Source organism: Panthera leo, chromosome C1 (genome assembly GCF_018350215.1).
Source record: "Panthera leo isolate Ple1 chromosome C1, P.leo_Ple1_pat1.1, whole genome shotgun sequence".
Taxonomy (NCBI): domain Eukaryota; kingdom Metazoa; phylum Chordata; class Mammalia; order Carnivora; family Felidae; genus Panthera; species Panthera leo.
This window is the reverse complement of record NC_056686.1, coordinates 161,866,132-161,885,018: the sequence shown is the minus strand read 5'-3', so window position 1 is coordinate 161,885,018 and position 18,887 is coordinate 161,866,132. Positions and strand designations below refer to the sequence as shown.

Here is an 18,887-nt window from a genome sequence, read left to right as displayed (position 1 = left end):
AACTAATCTGAATGGATTAGAGTTTGTATACAGTGAATAATGCCAATTAAATTAGATCAGTAAAGTGAGGATAGATGATAGAGGGTTTTGACATCGAGAATGAGTTTAAATTTAATCTTCTAGGGCAGGGGTCAGCAAACTTTTTTTGAAAGGGCCGAATAATAAATATTTTAGGTTCTGCAGGTCATATGGTCTCTGTTACAACTACTCAACTCTTCTGGGGTGCCTGCATGGCTTAGTTGGTTAAGTGTTGAGTTTGGCTCAGGTCATGATCTCTCTGCTCTCGAGTTTAAAGCCCCTCCCCCCTCACCTTCCCCTTATCCACCTTCCCTTCTCTTCCTTCTCTCCTCCCTCCCCCACTCACAGGCACACCCTTTCTCTCTGTCTCTCTGTCTCTCTGTCTCTCTCTCTCTCTCTCAAAAAACCAAACAAAAAAACCCTCTACACAACTACTCAACGCTTCCACTGTGGTCTGAAAGCAGCCATAGATGATACTTTTCAAGTGAGTATGGCTGTGTTTCAATAAACATTATTTATAAAAACAAGTGGCAGGCCAGATTCGGTCATTGGATTACGGTAGCAGAGCAACGGAATAAAAATGGTGTTTTACGAATTTTTGAAGTAACTAGGTGCAAGGGTAGGGATCATTTCTTTGTCACTTAGCAATCCATTTCCCCTATCCTCCTTCCTCACAGTTTCCAGACTTTCAGTCAGATGTCAACTTCTCTCACATGTTTAGGGAGAAGCCAGATGAACTTCTAGTTCTAGGAGTAGTCTCATATTAATCTAAATTCATCTTAGATTCATTAATCTAAGGTCATCCCATTCCCCATTCAGCAAGGGTAAGTTCAGGTAACCGATACCTGAGCCACATAGTGCATGCCATTTCTCCAGGATAGAGGGAGGTTCAGGAAGGACATCTGAACTAAATTTGTCCAGTAACATGCACTGTATCCTTTGTAGTAATGGAGCTTCTAGGAAAGCAACCTTCTGACTCTGGAAGAGCCAATAAGAGGACACTCTCCCTTTCTGGGCAGGGTGGTATATATAGACATAAAACTTGGATTTCTGGATTTGGGTAGTTGGTTAGTTAGTTCGGTTTTTGAGAGAAGCCAGGTTTGGACTGACGCTGACAAGACTGAAGGCAGAACAGAGAAAGGTAAAGAAGCCAGGTCTTTGATGACATGGTTGGACTACTAAATCAAACTAACCCTGTGGCCTATCCTACCTTGGTCTTTTTAGTCTTAATAGCCAATAAATCACTTTCATTGTTTAAATCTGTCTTGAGTTTTCTGTTACTTGAGCTTTTGGGTTTTTTTTTTTAAGTATTCCATTGTTACAGAAAAATAATATGGAATGGGGAGATACTGAAAGGAGATAGACTAGATGGAAGATGAGGCATGAAGTGGTAAGGTACAAAGTGGCAGTGAGAAAAATGTCATTGAAAAAAGAAAATTAATATGTGAGGTGAGGCTAGCTCTTCAGCCACCATTTTAATTTTTTTTAACGTTTATTCATTTTTTGATAGAGACAGAGCGTGAGTGGGGGAGGGGCAGAGAGAGAGGGAGACACAGAATCTGAGGCAAGCTCCAGGCTCTGAACTGACAGCAGAGAGCCCGACACGGGGCTCGAACTCACGGACCGTGAGATCATGACCTGAGCCGAAGTCAGACACTTAACCAACTGAGCCACCCAGGAGCCCCATCTTCAGCCACCATTTTAAATCCAGCTCCTTACAATGCTCTGCTGCAGCTGCTGCCAGGCCTGGCCTGCACTCCAGCACCCTCCCTCCCCCCAACCCACCCTCCCACTTATTCCGCCACCATGGAGGACATGAACAAGTACAGCAACACAGAGGGATTCGCAGAGGGATCCAAGATCAACGTGAGCAAAAGTCAGGATGGTGGGTACTGGAACTGAAAGAACACAAACTGGATGGCAAATTGATAGACCTTGAAAGGGCCAAAACTTTAAAAGGGAAGAAACCCCTCTCCACCAAATAGGTTTTTGTGGGTGGATTGAGCCTAGATAGTTCTTTAGAACAAATTAATTTTTTTTATGTTTTATTTTATTTATTTAAATTTTTTTTAATGTTCATTTATTTTTGAAAGAGAGACAGAGCATGAGTGGGGGAGGAGCAGAGAGAGAGGAAGACCCAGAATCCGAAGCAGGCTCAGGCTCCAAGCTGTCAGCACAGAGCCCAACGCGGGGCTCGAACCCATGAACCATGAGATCATGACCTGAGCCAAAGTCGGACACCTAACTGACTGAGCTACCAGGCATCCCCTGAAGAACAAATTAAGGAATATTTTGGAGCTTTTGGCGATGTTGAAAACACTGAACTTCCCATGGACACAAAAACAAATGAAAGAAGAGGATTTTGTTTTATCACATATACAGCTGAAGAGCCAGTAAAGAAATTGTTAGAAAACACATTGTAACAGATGAAAACAAACTGGTTCTGGGAAGTGTGAAATCAAAGCTGCATAACTCAAAGAGGTATATAGGCAGTAATAGCAACAACAAAAAGGAGGAAGCTGGTGGATGAGGTGGTACTAGGGGTCATGGATGAGGTTGGGGCCAATACAGGAGCCAAGGATTTAATAGCTATTATGATCGAGGATATGGAAATTACAATAGTGCCTATGTTGGTCTCAAAACTATAGTAGCTATGGTGGCTATGGTAATATTGGGTATAACTTTGGGAACTATGGATATGGACAGGGATGTGTAGACTACAGTGGCCAACAGAGCACTTATGGCAAGGTGTCTTGAGGGGGTGGCAATCACCAAAACAATTACCAGCCATAGGAGGATGTTGGAGAAAACAGTGGGAACTTCACTGCAGGTTGTGTGTCACCCAGACTACGTCTATCTCATGTTACAGGCAGAGCACAAGGCACACACCAGAAAATGTTGTCCTGTAGAGGAGATCACGAGAGTAAGCTATCTTGCAGGACGATTGATCTTCCGTTGATCTAAGGTGACTATTTTGTAAAAGACTTTCTAATGTACAAGACACACTGGGTCCAACTGTATATAGCCACCAATTAGTTTTCTTTGTTTTTACTTTGTCTTTTGCTGTGTTATGACTTGATGTGGATTTGTGTTTATACAAACTTTATTTGTATGATTTATGTTAAACCTCAAATAAATGCTTCCTTATGTGGAAAAAAATATGTGAGGCTAACCTATATTGATTTGACCAGAATTCCTACATACAATAAAAAGCTAAGGGAAAAAAATAAGGAATACAGAAAGTGAGGAGTTTGAGCCCACTCACAAGAAAAGACATGAAACATAAGGAACTGAAAGATTAAAGATGAAAGATATTTATTTGAATCCTCAGCCTAACCACAGTCCAACAGATTATATCATCCTAAAAACAAAAGATATAAAGCAACAAGTATTTAAAATCTATAAATGCTCACTACAAAAGGTACAATCAGGGTCCATAAAAGAGTATGCAAAACTATAAGTATGATGAAAAAAACAAAAAAAAATCTGTGAAAATAGAATAAGCTAATGAGAACTTTTGGGTTATATCATGGAATGGAAGAGGGGTCAGATTAAGAATCAAAGGGAAGAAGGGTAAGGTGACTGAATGACAGATTGGGAAACTCTCATTAGAAAGGGTAGGACTGATCAAGTCACTCCACTTACTCATATTTTCACACTTTTCATACATACTAGGGCACATTCTGCCAATAGAACATGTAGTCCATTGATATGTAACTTCTGTGAGCCCCAGTGAAATAATAGAGAGAACCAAAAAAACAGATGAGAACTGCTAGGAGAAGCTTAGCAATGATTCACACAGAATCACTGAGTCTTTAATATTTCAGTGATGAAAAGGTAAATAAAACACTTCTGGTTTCCAGTCCAGCTTACAAGAAGCTTGAAAGTTGTCACTCCAAGTTAACAAATAAAAAGCTGAACAAACTGAAAATCAACAGCTCTCCTTACATCCAAAAGACAAGTGAGAGTGAGGTCACAGGGCAAAATGTTGTTCCCAAATTTGGAAAGATCAACAGGCAAATACATAGAATCACAACTTACTAGGGCAACAAGCTGTGCAAACCAGTGCCAGGGTAGGGAAACCTGAACAGTAATTTACGAATTGCTGGGCACTCAATGTAGATAACTCTGAGATTTAAAAACTCCAGGGGGACCCAGTCAGTGGGGGCTCCCACACTTTTGTGAGTTAATTCCTGGATCTCTATTACATTCTCACACTGAATATCGGAGAAAAATCCACACTCTTTCTTCCCCACCACGTTTTTGGCAGGGGAAGAGGAAAAGAAACCATTTAAAAATATACCAGAGCATTCTGTTCTTAACAAGGTCCGCCTTCAGAAGGTACTATTTAATCACAGCTTAACCGGCTGGGGTATTATCAGAGCCTAACTAACCTGGGGGAAGGGAAAGATCCACTTCCAGCCCCCTCTAGCCATCCTGTCTCACTTAAGGGTATGGAGGGACGAGGACTGAGAAGCACATTAGAAGTTCACAGTCCAAAGGCACAGGCACACTAAAAGACAGACCAGATCATAAGATTATAAAACTTCCCTTCCCCTCCACCTTACCATCACATTACTAAAGGCCTATTTATAGCAGTTCCTTTCACTCTGTACATCATAACCAGCTTCCAAGAAAAAATTACAAGATATATGAAAAAGCAAAAAACATAAATGGAAGAGACAGAGGAAGCCTCAGGACCAGGCTCAGATACAAGAGAGCTGTTGGAATTATCACATCAGAAATTTAAAACAACTATAATTAATATACTAAGTTCTCTGATAAGTAGACAGCATGCAAGTACAGATGGGCAATGTAAGCAAAAATATGGAAATTCTAGGAAAGAATAAAAAGAAATGCTAGAGATAAAAAACACTGTAACAAAAGTGAATAATGCCTTTGTTGGACTTATTAGTAGACTGGACACAGCTGAAGAGAGAATCTCTGAGTTTAAAGATACTTCAGTAGAAACTTCCAAAACTGAAAAGCAAAGAGAAAAAAGACTGAAAAAAGAAACAACAAAATATCCAAGAACTGGGTACAAAAAATGTAACATATACACAATGGGAATGCCAGAAGAAACGAACAGAAGAAATATTTGAAACCATACTGAATTTCCCCCAAATTATTGTCAGACAACAAACTGCAAATCCAAGATGTTCAGAGAATACCAAACAGGATAAATCCCCCTGCAAAACTACACTTAGTCATATCAGTTTCAAACCACAGAAAATCCTGAAAGAAGCCCTAGGATAAAAATCCATTACCTACAGAGTAGCAAAGATAAGAATGACATCTGACTTCTCAAAAACCATGCAAGTATGAAAAAATGGGAGTGAAACGTTTAAAGTGTTGACAGAGAGGGGTGCCTGGGTGGCTTGGTCGGTTAAGCATCTGACTTCGGCTCAGGTCATGATCTCACGGTCCGTGAGTTCGAGCCCCGCGTCGGGCTCTGTGCTGACAGCTCAGAGCCTGGAGCCTGTTTCAGATTCTGTGTCTCCCTCTCTCTCTGCTCCTCCCCTGTTCATGCTCTGTCTCTCTCTGTCTCAAAAATAAATAAACGTTAAAAAAAATTATAAAAAATAAAATAAATAAAGTGTTGACAGAGGGACACCTGGGTGGCTCAGTCAGTTAAGTGGTTAAGCGTCAGACTCTTGATTTCGGTTCAGATCATGATCTCACAGTTCATGAGATTGGGATTCTCTCTCCCCTTCTCTTGCTCTGCCCTCCCCCCTCCCACCGCAATAAATAAATAAATGAAATAAAATAAAAAACAAAGTGTTGACAGAAAAACTCACCAACCTAAAATTCTGTAGCCTACAAAGTTATCCTTCAAAAATGAAAAAGAAATAAGGACTTTCTCAAACAAATAAATATTAAGGGAATTCGGTGCCAGTAGACCTGCCTTTCAAGAAAGTTTAAAAGAGGTTCTGTAGAGAGAAGGAAAATGATATATGTCAGACACTTGTATTTAAATAAAGAAAGGAAGAGCGCTGGAGAAGAAATAAGTGTAGGCAAAATAAAAATTTTTATTTCTCTTCTTATTGGTCTAAAAGATAACAGTTTGTTCAAAATAATAACAACACTGGATTTGACGATATATGCTTCTATATGTATATACGTATACTTACTTATAAGTATGGCAATAGGAGGAAGAAATTAGGATTATTTTATTATGATAAGGTATTTGCACTACTCATGAAGAGGTTATAGTGTTATTTGAAGTGGATTTAGATTAGTTGTAAATCTACATTGAAAATTCTAGGGCAAACACTTAAAAAAGGCAAAATAGAAGTATAGCTGATATGCTAAAAAAAAGGATTAAAAATGGAATTATATAAAATGGTCAGTTAAAACCACAAAAGGCAGAAAAGAGGTAACAAATAGAAAATAGTAACAAATGTGATAGCTATTTATCCAACTACTGATTATATCAATAATCACTTTGAATGTCAACAGTCTGAATGCACTAATTAAAAGACAGAGATTGTCAGAGTGAATCAAAAAGCATGAGCCAGGAGGAGAATGATATCACCAAAACGGCAGCATAGGAATTTCTAGCACTCATTTCATCCCAGAAGCATCAATCTAAACAACTATGCATGTATGAAAATACCTTCACAAGAGCCAAGGATTCCAGGTGATAGATTACAGAATCTGGGTGAAGCAGAGAAGTAGGAAAACACTCACTGAGGATGATAAGAAATACATTCATATTGTTCCCATCACCCCTCCTCTAAGCCAGGACAGCCTAGGCTGAGAGAGACCCTCCCCATGGGAGGTGAGTGAAGTGACTATACGATTTCACTGTGGACCCCAGCCAGAGCCACCTTGCCCCAGCACCCAGTCAACACCTACAGCCTTAGGTGCCTCTTTACAGGCTCTCACAAACCCAAGTCCCCACATCACTCCAGTGCCTTTAGGCCCCAATGGTCCCAGGGGACTCCCTTGGCTCCAGGTTCCCAGGGGGATGCTACAAACCCAGACCCCTGGCTCATCTGAGTGCTGCCCAGTTCCAGTGGCCCCAGAAGGCTTCCATAGCTGTAGGCTCCTGGTAAGATCCTAAGAACCCAGACTCTTGGCATATCCCAGCACCAGCCACTGCCCATGGCCCTGGGTAGTTCCTGTGGCTCCTGGCTCCCCAATAGTTTGCACACACCCAGGCTCCAAATGAGTACCCACAAACTTAAGCTCCTGGCTGGGCCCAGCACAAGGGTGACCGGCACAGGCCCAGGCTTTCAGTCCACCCCAACACCAGGCCAAACCCTGTGGCCTCAGGCCCCTTACTACCCCCAGCACCATGCTGGCCTCTGTGGATCTAGACTCTAGACAGGCTGCCACAGACCCAGGCTCCTAGCTCATCCCATCACCAGGGCAGTCCCCAAGGCACCAGCCTTAAGGCTTGCTCCAAAGACCCAGGCTCATGGTCTGCACTAGCACTAGTCTGGACCTGTAGACCTAACTTCCCGGCTGGCCCCCCAAGACCACAGGTGACAGGATGACTCCTGCAGCCCCAGATTCCAGGCTCACCCTGGTGCCAAGCTGGCCTCTCTGACCCCGGTCTCCAGGCCGGCTCCATGAAATCAGGTTCCTGGTCCATCCCAGTTCTAGATCAGCCCCCGTAGACTCAGATGATAGGCCCATCCCAGTGATCCCTGGTAACTGGTTAGCCCCTACAGGCACAAAAACGGACCAGTGATGCAAACAGAAACAATCTCTCTAAATAAAATAGGTTGTTTTAGGGGCGCCTGGGTGGCTCAGTTGGTTAAGTATCTGACTTCGGCTCAGGTCATGATCTCCCAGTTTGAGTTCAAGCCCCACGTCAGGCTCTATGCTGATAGCTCAGAGCCTGGAGCCTGGTTTAGATTCTGTGTCCCCCAGCCCCAGTTTCTCTGCCCCTACCCTGCTCTCTCTCTGTCTCAAAAATAAACATTAAAAAAATCCTTTTTAAATAGGCTGTTTTATGTTTGCTTTCTGTGTGTACGTACATATCCATATCCCTATCTATCTACCCACTTACCTCCATATGTTTCTTATAAACAAAATCCTGTTGAGAATTGACTTTATACAGGGCACTGAGCTAAATTCTAGGAACCAAAAATAGGGGTTTATAATCTAGTTGGGAAGACATATATTAAGAGTAATTATGCTATTACAGAATGGCATTTATTCAGTTTGTGAATAGTCTGGTTTGTCAGTGTTCCTATGAAAAAAAAATGTATGATAGACTGAATAATGACCTTCCTAAAATATCCATGTTCTATTCCCAGAACCTGTGAACATGTTACTTTACATGACAAAAGGGACTTGGAAAAAAGTACACAAAGCTATGTGTGATTAAGTGAAGGACGTTGAGATGCAGAGATATTACCCAGGTGGACCAAATCTAATCAGATGAGTCCTGAAGAATGAAAAACCTTCCCAAACTGGGGTCAGAAGAGGCATGTGACTACAGAAGAGAGGTCTGTAATTGGTTGGCCCCTATGGGCACAAAAAATGACTAGTAATACAAACAGAAACAATCTCTCTAAATAAAATAGTTTGTTTTAGGGGCACCTGGATGGTTCAGTTGGTTGAGTGACTGACTCTTGATTTCGGCTCAGGTCACAATCCCAGGGTTGTGGGATCCAGCCCTGCACTGGGCTCCATGCGGAGAATGGAGCCTGCTTAAGATTCTCTCTCTCCCCCTATGCCCCCTCTCCCCAGCTTGCATGTTCTGTCTCTCTCTATAGAAAAGAAAAGAAAAGAGAAAAAAGATCATAAAATACATTTACAGTACTATACTGTATTTATAAAAAAAAAATGCATTATCAGTGGACCCGCATAGTTCAAATCCGTGTTAAGGTTCAACTGTATTTTATATCAATAGAAATGCCTTGTTTGCTGGGATGATAGTCAATTAGACCATCTGAGTATATGGACAGTATCCAAAAGGTCTGGATTTGCGAGTGCAAGTAATAGTCTCCAACAGGTAACAGCTGGAAGGTTATGGTTGGAAGCTTATTCTCATCAGCTTGAAATGATATTAAGGATCCTATATGGAGGCCCTATGGTTTTGATTAGACAGGGCAGAGTATACAAGTGAGCCAAATCAATCACAGGTAGGCAGAACCAGGTGTCTGATGCAATCCTGGAGGCAGGCAAAAGACAGTAGATAATAGATGTTCATAAAGGACTTCAGGAATTGGAGCCCAAATTCCAACAACCAGTGCTAAAGTGAAGCCAAGGACCTGAGGAAGTAGGTGGGCATGGGAGGTCAGAGCAGGGTTCAGATGTGGAACACCTTCTAGGAATTTAATCAAAATTTTACTTTCCTCTAGGTGGTTGGGTTTTTAACAGAGCCGACATGGAGCTGTAAAGTGACTTTTGCTCAAGGGTATCCTAAAGGCCCCGCCAGACATTTGACGAACAGATGATAAGTATATCCCTGCTAGACATTTGACAAACAGATAAGTATATCCCTGCTAGACAGCCAACAAACGTGTGATAAGCATATCTACAGGATGATTAGCAGCCGTTAGTTCACACATCCTGCATTTGCTCACTCTTCTCAAGGCTAAGGCTTCACCTCTTTGGTATTGCTAAGGGAAATATACACAGACTGTAAGGTAATTTATATCTCCATTAGCTGATACTGCTCTGCTATCTAATAGATATTTATCTCTTTGTACGTTCCTATTTCATTTTACTCTCCAGTGAGGGTTTTCTGATCTAGGCTCTATAGCAGGAGCTATGGAAGTACTCTGTATTGCACAGGAATTTTCCACACTTTCAATCTAGAGAGGGGCTTTAATAATATATACGAATCTGAAAAATAGTACAGAGAATAACAATTTTATTTTTATTTTTTTTTAATGTTTATTTCTGAGACAGAGACAGAGCATGAGTGGGGGAGGGGCAGAGAGAGAGGGAGACACAGAATCTGAAGCAGGCTCCAGGCTCTGAGCTGTCAGCACAGAGCCCAACGTGGGGCTCAAACTCATGGATGGCAAGATCATGACCAGAGCCGAAGTTGGCCTCTTAACCAACTGAGGCATCTAGGCGCCCTGAGGGGAGGATTTTTTATTTATTTGTTTGTTTGTTTTTTTAATATAATTTATTGTCAAGTTGGCTAACATACAGTGTATACAGTGTGCTCTTGGTTTTGGGGGGTAGATTCCCGCGATTCCTCGCTTACATACAACACCTAGTGCTTATCCCAACAAGTGCTCTCCTCAATGCCCATCACCCATTTCCCCCTCTCCCCTCCATCAATCCTCAGTTTGTTCTCTGTATTTAAGAGTCTCTTATGGTTTACCTCCCTCGAGGGGAGGATTTTTTAAATAAGACGCCAAATGTGTAAACTATGAAGGAAAAGATTAGTAAAGAGCCATATTTTAGAAAATAACATCTCTGAAGAAAGCTAAGAGGAATTATGGTTATTTCTCAAAAACTGAAGTTTTAAGAGACAGTGAAGTGACCGCACTGGGGTTGCTACCTAATCCACAATACAGTAAATGTACTGGCTTAGTAATTGAGTGTGTCATAAAATTACTTCATCTAGTTTCACCCACAGCTTTCTGACTGGGATTTGATAATGGCACTATAGTGAAGAAATGGTATATATACACAAGACACAAAGACAGTGATCAGTTTTGTTTTGTTTTGCTTTTCTCTACAAAGGACAAACAAACAAACAAACGGTTTTCACATGAGGAACAACGTCCTGATAGGAATTTGGCTATGGAAATGGATTTCTGAAGGAAGCTGTCAGATTCAGTGTCTCCTTTTCTATATCATGAGAACATATTTCTTGCCACAGAGCACTGAGACTCCAGAAATTTTTTTCTGCTCTCCTCTAAGACAAATATTCTTGCCTGTCCTTGAAACAGATATATAACTTCTAGTTTATTCCCTAAATGAGTAGCTCTTGGACAGTAGTTTGCATTAGAATCATCTACAGAATCTAGAAAAAAAAATTCACATCTTGGACCTGATCCCAGTGATGTTGACTTAGTAAGTCTGGCTGGGGCCCTGGCATCTGTATCTTTAAAATGCATATTCCCCAAGTGGTTCTGGTGTGAAGCCCCGGTTGAGAACTATTCCTATAGATCTTTGGACTACTGACTATGATTAAACATTCTGCTTTTTTACACTCTGTACCTCAATCCTAATGACCGATCCCCACCCTTGTGTTCTTCCATTTATTTGATCATTTGACTCTCCCATGTCCTTGGTCAGTAACCCATACTAACATGCAAATTGTATTAACAAATAATGTATACAGCAAGCAGATAGCCTGTTAGCACCAACTCTCTGGCTTAGCATAATGAAATGAGAAGACTGAACACATGAGAAAATGCTGAGAAAGAGAAAAATGACAGTGTTGAAAACACAAGATTGAGGCCTAAAAGAGGAAACAATAGAGAGCTCTCGTCAGATTGCAGGAAGTGTCCAAATCCTATCCCTCCTCCCTTTATCCTTCTGTAGAATATTACCAATAGCACCATCTCTGCACCAGTTGTCTCCTTACCAACAGCTTCCCTGTTGGTTGCTTAATCTCAGTGGGACTGATACAAAAGTTCCCTATTTCCCTTTCTAGGAGCCAGGGAAGGAGACAAATTTCTCTTACTTGAGTTACTTTGTAATTACCTCTACTAATGCAGTACAATTTTTTGAAATGTCTAGCTACTCCCATGGAGGCTTTTTCTTCTCCAACCTCCCAACACAGGCTAAACTCCCTGTAACAAAGGTCACCTTCCCTCCATGCTCACCACCTTCTGAAGTTAGCACAGGAATTTAGGACAAATAAGAAAACTGGCCATTTCCTTCGTACTGTAATTTTTGACACACGTGGTTGGATCAGCAAAATTACAGTGGTTGAAAGAGATATTCAAACATGCTTCTTCACTGGGACCACTGCTTGTAGTTTGAAGATTTCTAAAAACTGTTTCATTTGCCCTCAGGGATAATCTTCTTTTGCCTCTAAAACAAACAATTCCATGGATAAAGAAGATGTGATGTATATACAATGGAACATTACTCAGCAATCAAAAGAAATCTTGCCAGTTGCAACTGTGTGGATGGAGCTAGAGTGTATTATGCCAAGCAACACAAGTCAGTCAGAGAAAGAAAAAGACCATATGATTTCACTCACATGTGGAATTTAGGAAACAAAACAGATGAACATAGGGGAAGGGAAAATAAAGAGAGGGAAGCAAACAATAACAGAGTCCTCACTTATAGAGAAATGAACTGAGGGTTGCTGGAGGGGAAGTGGTTGGGGAGATGGGTTAAATGGGTGATAGGCATTAAGGAGGGCACTTGTTATGATGAGCACTGGGTGTTACATGTAAGTAATGAATCACTAAATTGTACTCCTGAAACCAATATTACACCATATGTTAACTAACTAGAATTTAAATAAAAATTTGAAAAAAAAAATTCAAGTGGCATATCACAAAAATAAAATACATACATACATAAATAGGTAAAATGAAATGAAATAAAATAAAACAAACAATTCTATTCACTATGGCAAATATTGGGCTTAAACTCTTAATACTAGTTCTTGGTTTGATGAAGACCATTATGTTAAAAAAAAAAAAGTCCTTGACCAGCTACTGAGGCAACATATGAAATGAAATTTCTAAGAACCTTGTGGGAATTTTATCAAATTTTAACATTACTATAAACATCGTCTCCAAAATATTTGAGCATAATAAACCCCTGTAAGGGCATTTGAGTTAGGCCATTAAAACTAATAAGCCAGACTTGAGGATACAGTTAATCATGCTATTAGATATAAAAGCCTAGATTGCAGCGCACTTAACACTGCACTGAGAAGCTTACGCTTATCAACTTTATCCTCCAAGAACAGCCATCTCCAAATCTAGTGCCCAGGTCTCTTTCTGACTAGGTTCCTAAATGAATTTTTGAATTCTGGGGATATTTAAATATGTGTAGAATTCACTATTGGGACACTATCATAATTAGTCTATGTCACGAGCAAAAGATGATACTCCCATGATTTATTGTGTTTCAGCCATTGTCAGTCACAAAAATGATCACAGAGACTTGAGTTCTGATACTTGTTCTCTGTCAATTATGTTGGTTGACAGTTGAAAGAAGCAGAATAAGAGCAGGTGTTTCCCTTTGAAGTGATTCTCTAAAACCAGAAACTTTACAAACTTATACAGCTGGCATTCCAATAGTTAGGAGGTCAACAGATATTTATCAAGGGTCTGCTATGTGCCAAGCACTGTTCCAGGCACTGAGGATACTATGGAAATCAACACAGATACAGAACCTGTCCATCAAAAGAAGGAAGAGGACAAGAACTCCTTAAAATACATACTCTACTGGGAGAATGTTTCTGACGTTTGTGCTTAATTGTTGTGCTGAGGTGTTAGATTTCTCTTGAGCTCGTTATTTACTCAAAAGTTCCACCCATTTATTTTGTTTTGTTTTGTTTTTATTTTCTTTTATATTTTTTTTAATATATGAAGTTTATTGTCAAATTGGTTTCCATACAACACCCAGTGCTCATCCCAAAAGGTGCCCTCCTCAATACCCATCACCCACCCTCCCCTCCCTCCCACCCCCCATCAACCCTCAGTTTGTTCTCAGTTTTTAAGAGTCTCTTATGCTTTGGCTCTCTCCCACTCTAACCTCTTTTTTTTTTTTTTCCTTCCCCTCCCCCATGGGTTTCTGTTAAGTTTCTCAGGATCCACATAAGAGTGAAACCATATGGTATCTGTCTTTCTCTGTATGGCTTATTTCACTTAGCATCACACTCTCCAGACCAATCCAAGTTGCTACAAAGGGCCATATTTCATTCTTTCTCATTGCCACGTAGTATTCCATTGTGTATATAAACCACAATTTCTTTATCCATTCATCAGTTGATGGACATTTAGGCTCTTTCCATAATTTGGCTATTGTTGAGAGTGCTGCTATAAACATTGGGGTACAAGTGCCCCTATGCATCAGTACTCCTGTATCCCTTGGGTAAATTCCTAGCAGTGCTATTGCTGGGTCATAGGGTAGGTCTATTTTTAATTTTTTGAGGAACCTCCACAGTTTTCCAGAGTGGCTGCACCAATTTGCATTCCCACCAACAGTGCAAGAGGGTTCCCATTTCTCCACATCCTCTCCAGCATCTATAGTCTCCTGATTTGTTCATTTTGGCCACTCTGACTGGCGTGAGGTGATAGATCTGAGTGTGGTTTTGATTTGTATTTCCCTAATGCGGAGCGATGTTGAACATCTTTTCATGTGCCTGTTGGCCATCTGGATGTCTTCTTTAGGGAAGTGTCTATTCATGTTTTCTGCCCATTTCTTCACTGGATTATTTGTTTTTCGGGTGTGGAGTTTGGTGAGCTCTTTATAGATTTTGGATACTAGCCCTTTGTCCGATATGTCATTTGCAAATATCTTTTCCCATTCCGTTGGGTGCCTTTTAGTTTTGTTGGTTGTTTCCTTTGCTGTGCAGAAGCTTTTTATCTTCATAAGGTCCCAGTAGTTCATTTTTGCTTTTAATTCCCTTGCCTTTGGGGATGTGTCAAGTAAAGGTTCTACCCATTTATTAACGAGCATCAAAGATCTTCTTACTCCAAAATCAAAGTTAAATCTGAAGTTTTCTCCACTTCCTCTTTATATTTTACAAAGTTGCTTAGAGTTACAGGTTTTCATCTTAGAGATTACTTAGATTACAAAATTCTCTACACACTTATGAGTCTTTCTTTAATAATAGTTTATAAAATAAATGTTGTCTAGGAGAACATTTTTAAATGAGCAAACTAGTAATAAAAACAGGTGTAATTTTTTTGTTTTTCATTTTTATGTTTCTGATCTCTAACCCCTTAACAACAACAACAACAAAACAGTGGTTGAAACAAAACCACAAGTATCAAGAAGCTAAGTCCTTCTTGTTGGTTGGACCTCCAAAGCCATCATGCTTTTATTGTATGATTTCTGCACCCTATCTTACCTAAGTAGTTTAGCTTTCAGTTTTATAACCTAGTAACTCTGGTTTTATCCTTTTCCTGCTTAACTTTTTAAATGCTTGCCCAGAAAAAGCCTCTGCCTATTTAACCACATCTGAGCCTTACCCGAGGTAAATAAGACCAATAACAAGGTGAGAGGTTTACATTCCACTTCCCTCACTGGTTTAAAAAAAAAAAAAAAAAAAAATATATATATATATATATATATATTATATATATGTCATATAATATATATATTATATATATGTTATATATAATATATATATATTATATATGTTATATATAATATATATATATTATATATATGTTATATATAATATATATATTTTTTTACATTTACCAGTTCATTACAAAAGGATATGATAAAGGGGGATACAGATGAACATCCAAATTGGAAGAGAGGCGTAAGACAAGGTATGTGGGACTGGGTGCCAAGCTCCATGCCCTTTCTGGGAAAGCCACTCTCCCAGCACCTCCATGTGTACACCAACCTGGTAGCTCTGTATGTATATTTTACTGGCAGATTGAAAGGGGGGTAGTTATTATGTAATTGCGAAAACACAAACACACATACATAATATATGTATGTGTATATTTTTTTATATGTGCGTATTAAAAGGTACTTTTAAGGGTTTTAGCTTGATAGTCCAGAAATTAAATTATTTAATTATAGCATTTAAAGTAACCAAAAAACTCCCACAATTTGGGAGAATATTTAAATAAGGCTATAAACCTGGGCCAAAGGAAAAGCTGGAAAAAATAAGAAATCCAGCTATTATAAAAAAGTTATATGACAGTTGCTTATATCAAATAGTTCCCATTGAATAAAAGAACATTTTAACATTCTGATAGCTGGTAGGCCATTTGGGTTAGTCAATCATTGAAAAACCATTTATGGAACATCTGAGGATACAAAGATTAACCTTATAAAGATTAAGCCTTAGCCTTATATAAATTCATATATTGCACGGTATCAATGTTCTTATTCTATTTTATGTGTGGATTTTGTATACCTAGTTTAATATACAGTAGTGGCTTTTAAATTTGTTTTAGAAAAATATTTACTATTAGGTACCGTTCACCATTTCCATATGGCCAAAATATACACTTTATGACTTATTCCATGCTTTTTCTTAATAAAATTAATGCTTTTTTTTTTTTTTTTGGTAGAAATTTTGGGAACTATTCTACACAGAAAAAAAAAATCATGGCTATTTCTACCACTCAGAGATATTTACTGTTAACATTTTCTTCTAGAATTTTTTTCTACACATTTGATTGTAGGTAACAGAAAACCCAATTCAAACTTGCTTAAACAATAAAGAAAATTGATTGGCTCACATGAATGAGAAGTCCACAGGCTTCAGGCAATCATGGCTTCAAGTGAAGCTTGATTCTATAACTCAATATGTCATCAAGGACCGTTTGTTTCCTTTTCTCTGCTGTGCCTTCCTTGGTGTCTGCATCATTCTAAGACTAGCTCCTCTCATGGTCCCAAGATGGCCACCAGTATCTTCCTCCTGTCCAGCAAGCAAGAGACAGCATTCTCAGCAAAAGTCCTAAGAGTCATTCATCAAACTACCTTAGAGCCAATGCCCACCCTGACTAAATCACCAAGTCCAAAGGGATGGAAAGTACTGATTGGATAGCCTAGGTTAGTCACACCACCTCTGAAGACAAAGTGAAGATCGCTTCTCTGGAATCATATGTATCCCTAAAGAGAAATGGAAAGGTGATATGGAGTTTTAAAGAAACTAAAAAAAAAAATCATATTAGACATGTCTTCCTCTTTGCACATCTTTGGTAAGACTCTATGGATGGCCCAGAGTGCCACTTTTTCAAGGAAGATCATACTCAAAATTTCAATAGGGAATACCTGATAGGTAAAAAAATTATATAGATCTATATATATGGATAAAAATGTTAATTATACATTATTATATTTAAAAGGTTATTAAAAACCATGCATATAAAAAAATCATATGATCCTATTTTCTTAATCTACATATGCATAGAAAAAAGGTACTTACATAATAAAATGTACGTGAAAGCATACAGAAATTATCTGCACGTGTTGTGATTTTTAGTTTCTTCATTCCTTTCTCTATTATATTAATATTTCATAATTATTTACTACATTCAAAATCAGAAAAAAAAATTAGAGCTACTTCATTACAGAAAAAAGCAAAATTTGCCAGGAATCTACATTATATGACACTGCCTCAACATCTATCCTACATGACCCTTGTCATTATACAAACCACTTGGTTTATTCCTCCTGTCAATCTTGATCGACTAGAGTTGGGGGAAATGAGGGTATCATGTTGCAGGATTTTTTTACCTCAATACCTAGGGTTTGTTGTCTTGCTGCTTCGAAGAATGAAGAGGTGGACACGAAATGAGCAGCAGGCAAAGTTTATTAAAGTACAAGATTAGAAAGTAAGGATAGTATGAAAGCTCTTTTGACAGATGGGACATTTGAAAGTGAATGCCTGTGACTGCAGGCAAGGGTTCTTGTTTTATAAGGTACTGGTCACCCCCTCCCCCCCTTTACCCTCCCTTTTGTTCCTCCTAAGGTTCTACCCTTATTGGCTTGATAGCTCTAGGTGCTGGTTGTTTCCTGATTGGCTCATTTCTAGTGTATGAGGGGTGGTCTATGCTACACCTTTCCTTGTGGATCATCCATTTTATGGTCTACTTTTTTTTAGTCAGATCTTTGTCAAATTACTGAGGGAAACCTGAGGGGGAGGAGGTAATATCTGTTACATTCTTTTTTTTTTAATTTTTTTTTTTTAACGTTTATTTATTTTTGAGACAGAAAGAGAGCATGAACGGGGGAGGAGCAGAGAGAGAGGGAGACACAGAATCAGAAGCAGGCTCCAGGCTCTGGGCCATCAGCCCAGAGCCCGACGCGGGGCTCGAACTCACGGACCGCGAGATCGTGACCTGGCTGAAGTCGGACACTCTACCGACTGAGCCACCCAGGCGCCCCAATGTCTGTTACATTCTTAAGAGGAACCTTACACCTGAGGGGCTTTGCTGTGGTCAGATCCTCCCAGCATTGTTCCAATGTTTTCTCCACCCAGGGACCTCAGGTCCTATCCTTTCCCTCTCCCTACTGAATTGTATCTTTTCCTACCATATCAGTGTGTGTGAAGGAACAGGTCCTGTTTATTCGTAAGTAAGAATTAAGATTAATTTACAGCTTCCCTCCATTAGTTTGAATAACTTTTAGCTTTTCTGCCCTTCTTTCAGTTAATAGTATATGTAGGTCAGCATCTTACAGACTGATTAGCAGATATGAAAGTGAAATTGAATGGTTTTCTTCTGGCATTCAGTAATTACCTATCTAAGAATGATTTTTTAATGAAGTCTTTCATCTCTGTATACATTTTATTCCTAGAATTTCCCTGTACAAGCTGCTCTTCTCAGAAAACTCATCCACTCCATACAGGTATCTCCAAACTACATGTTTAGCTCTATTCTTTTTCTCTCTTGAGCTTGTTTTCTCTCTAGGTGTCTATAAGCAATCTCTACTTACATGTGTTGACACCTTCAGGAGCAGTTGGTTTACAGGACAGTGAGCACTTACATTCCCAATCCCTTGCACCAACTAGCTGGGCGCTCTTAGACCAACTGCTGAATCTCTAGGACCTCCGATGGAGAGGATGATGACAACTCCTTCAAGAGAGGAGACTGAACTAGATAATTTATCAAGGTTTTAGATTTTAGACCTAAAATCAAATTCATTATTTTCTTCTTGTAACTGCTTCTCTCTTTGAAATATTTTTTCCTTTCATCTTCAGATAGTACAACAATAGAAAATAAAGGAACTTTAGAACTAGGAAGGCTATTAGAGGCTGCCTGGCTCAATTCCTGTTC

The 18,887-nt window shown here is 39.4% G+C and overlaps 1 long non-coding RNA gene and 1 pseudogene across 9 annotated transcripts in view; one reads left to right on the top strand and one right to left on the bottom strand.

Moving 5' to 3' along the window:
- The window catches only part of LOC122226267, a 131,198-nt gene that overhangs the window by 110,893 nt on the left and 1,418 nt on the right, over window positions 1-18,887 (bottom strand). For 7 of the 9 annotated variants that reach the window (XR_006205539.1, XR_006205540.1, XR_006205543.1 and 4 more), the window contains one exon: window positions 16,347-16,525. This is a non-coding gene — a long non-coding RNA (uncharacterized LOC122226267). Of the gene's footprint in view, window positions 1-16,346; window positions 16,526-18,546; window position 18,887 lie in introns of those variants that run through there. The other 2 variants (XR_006205542.1, XR_006205544.1) reach the window with 2 other exon arrangements.
- Window positions 1,810-2,918, top strand: LOC122226265 (annotated as a pseudogene).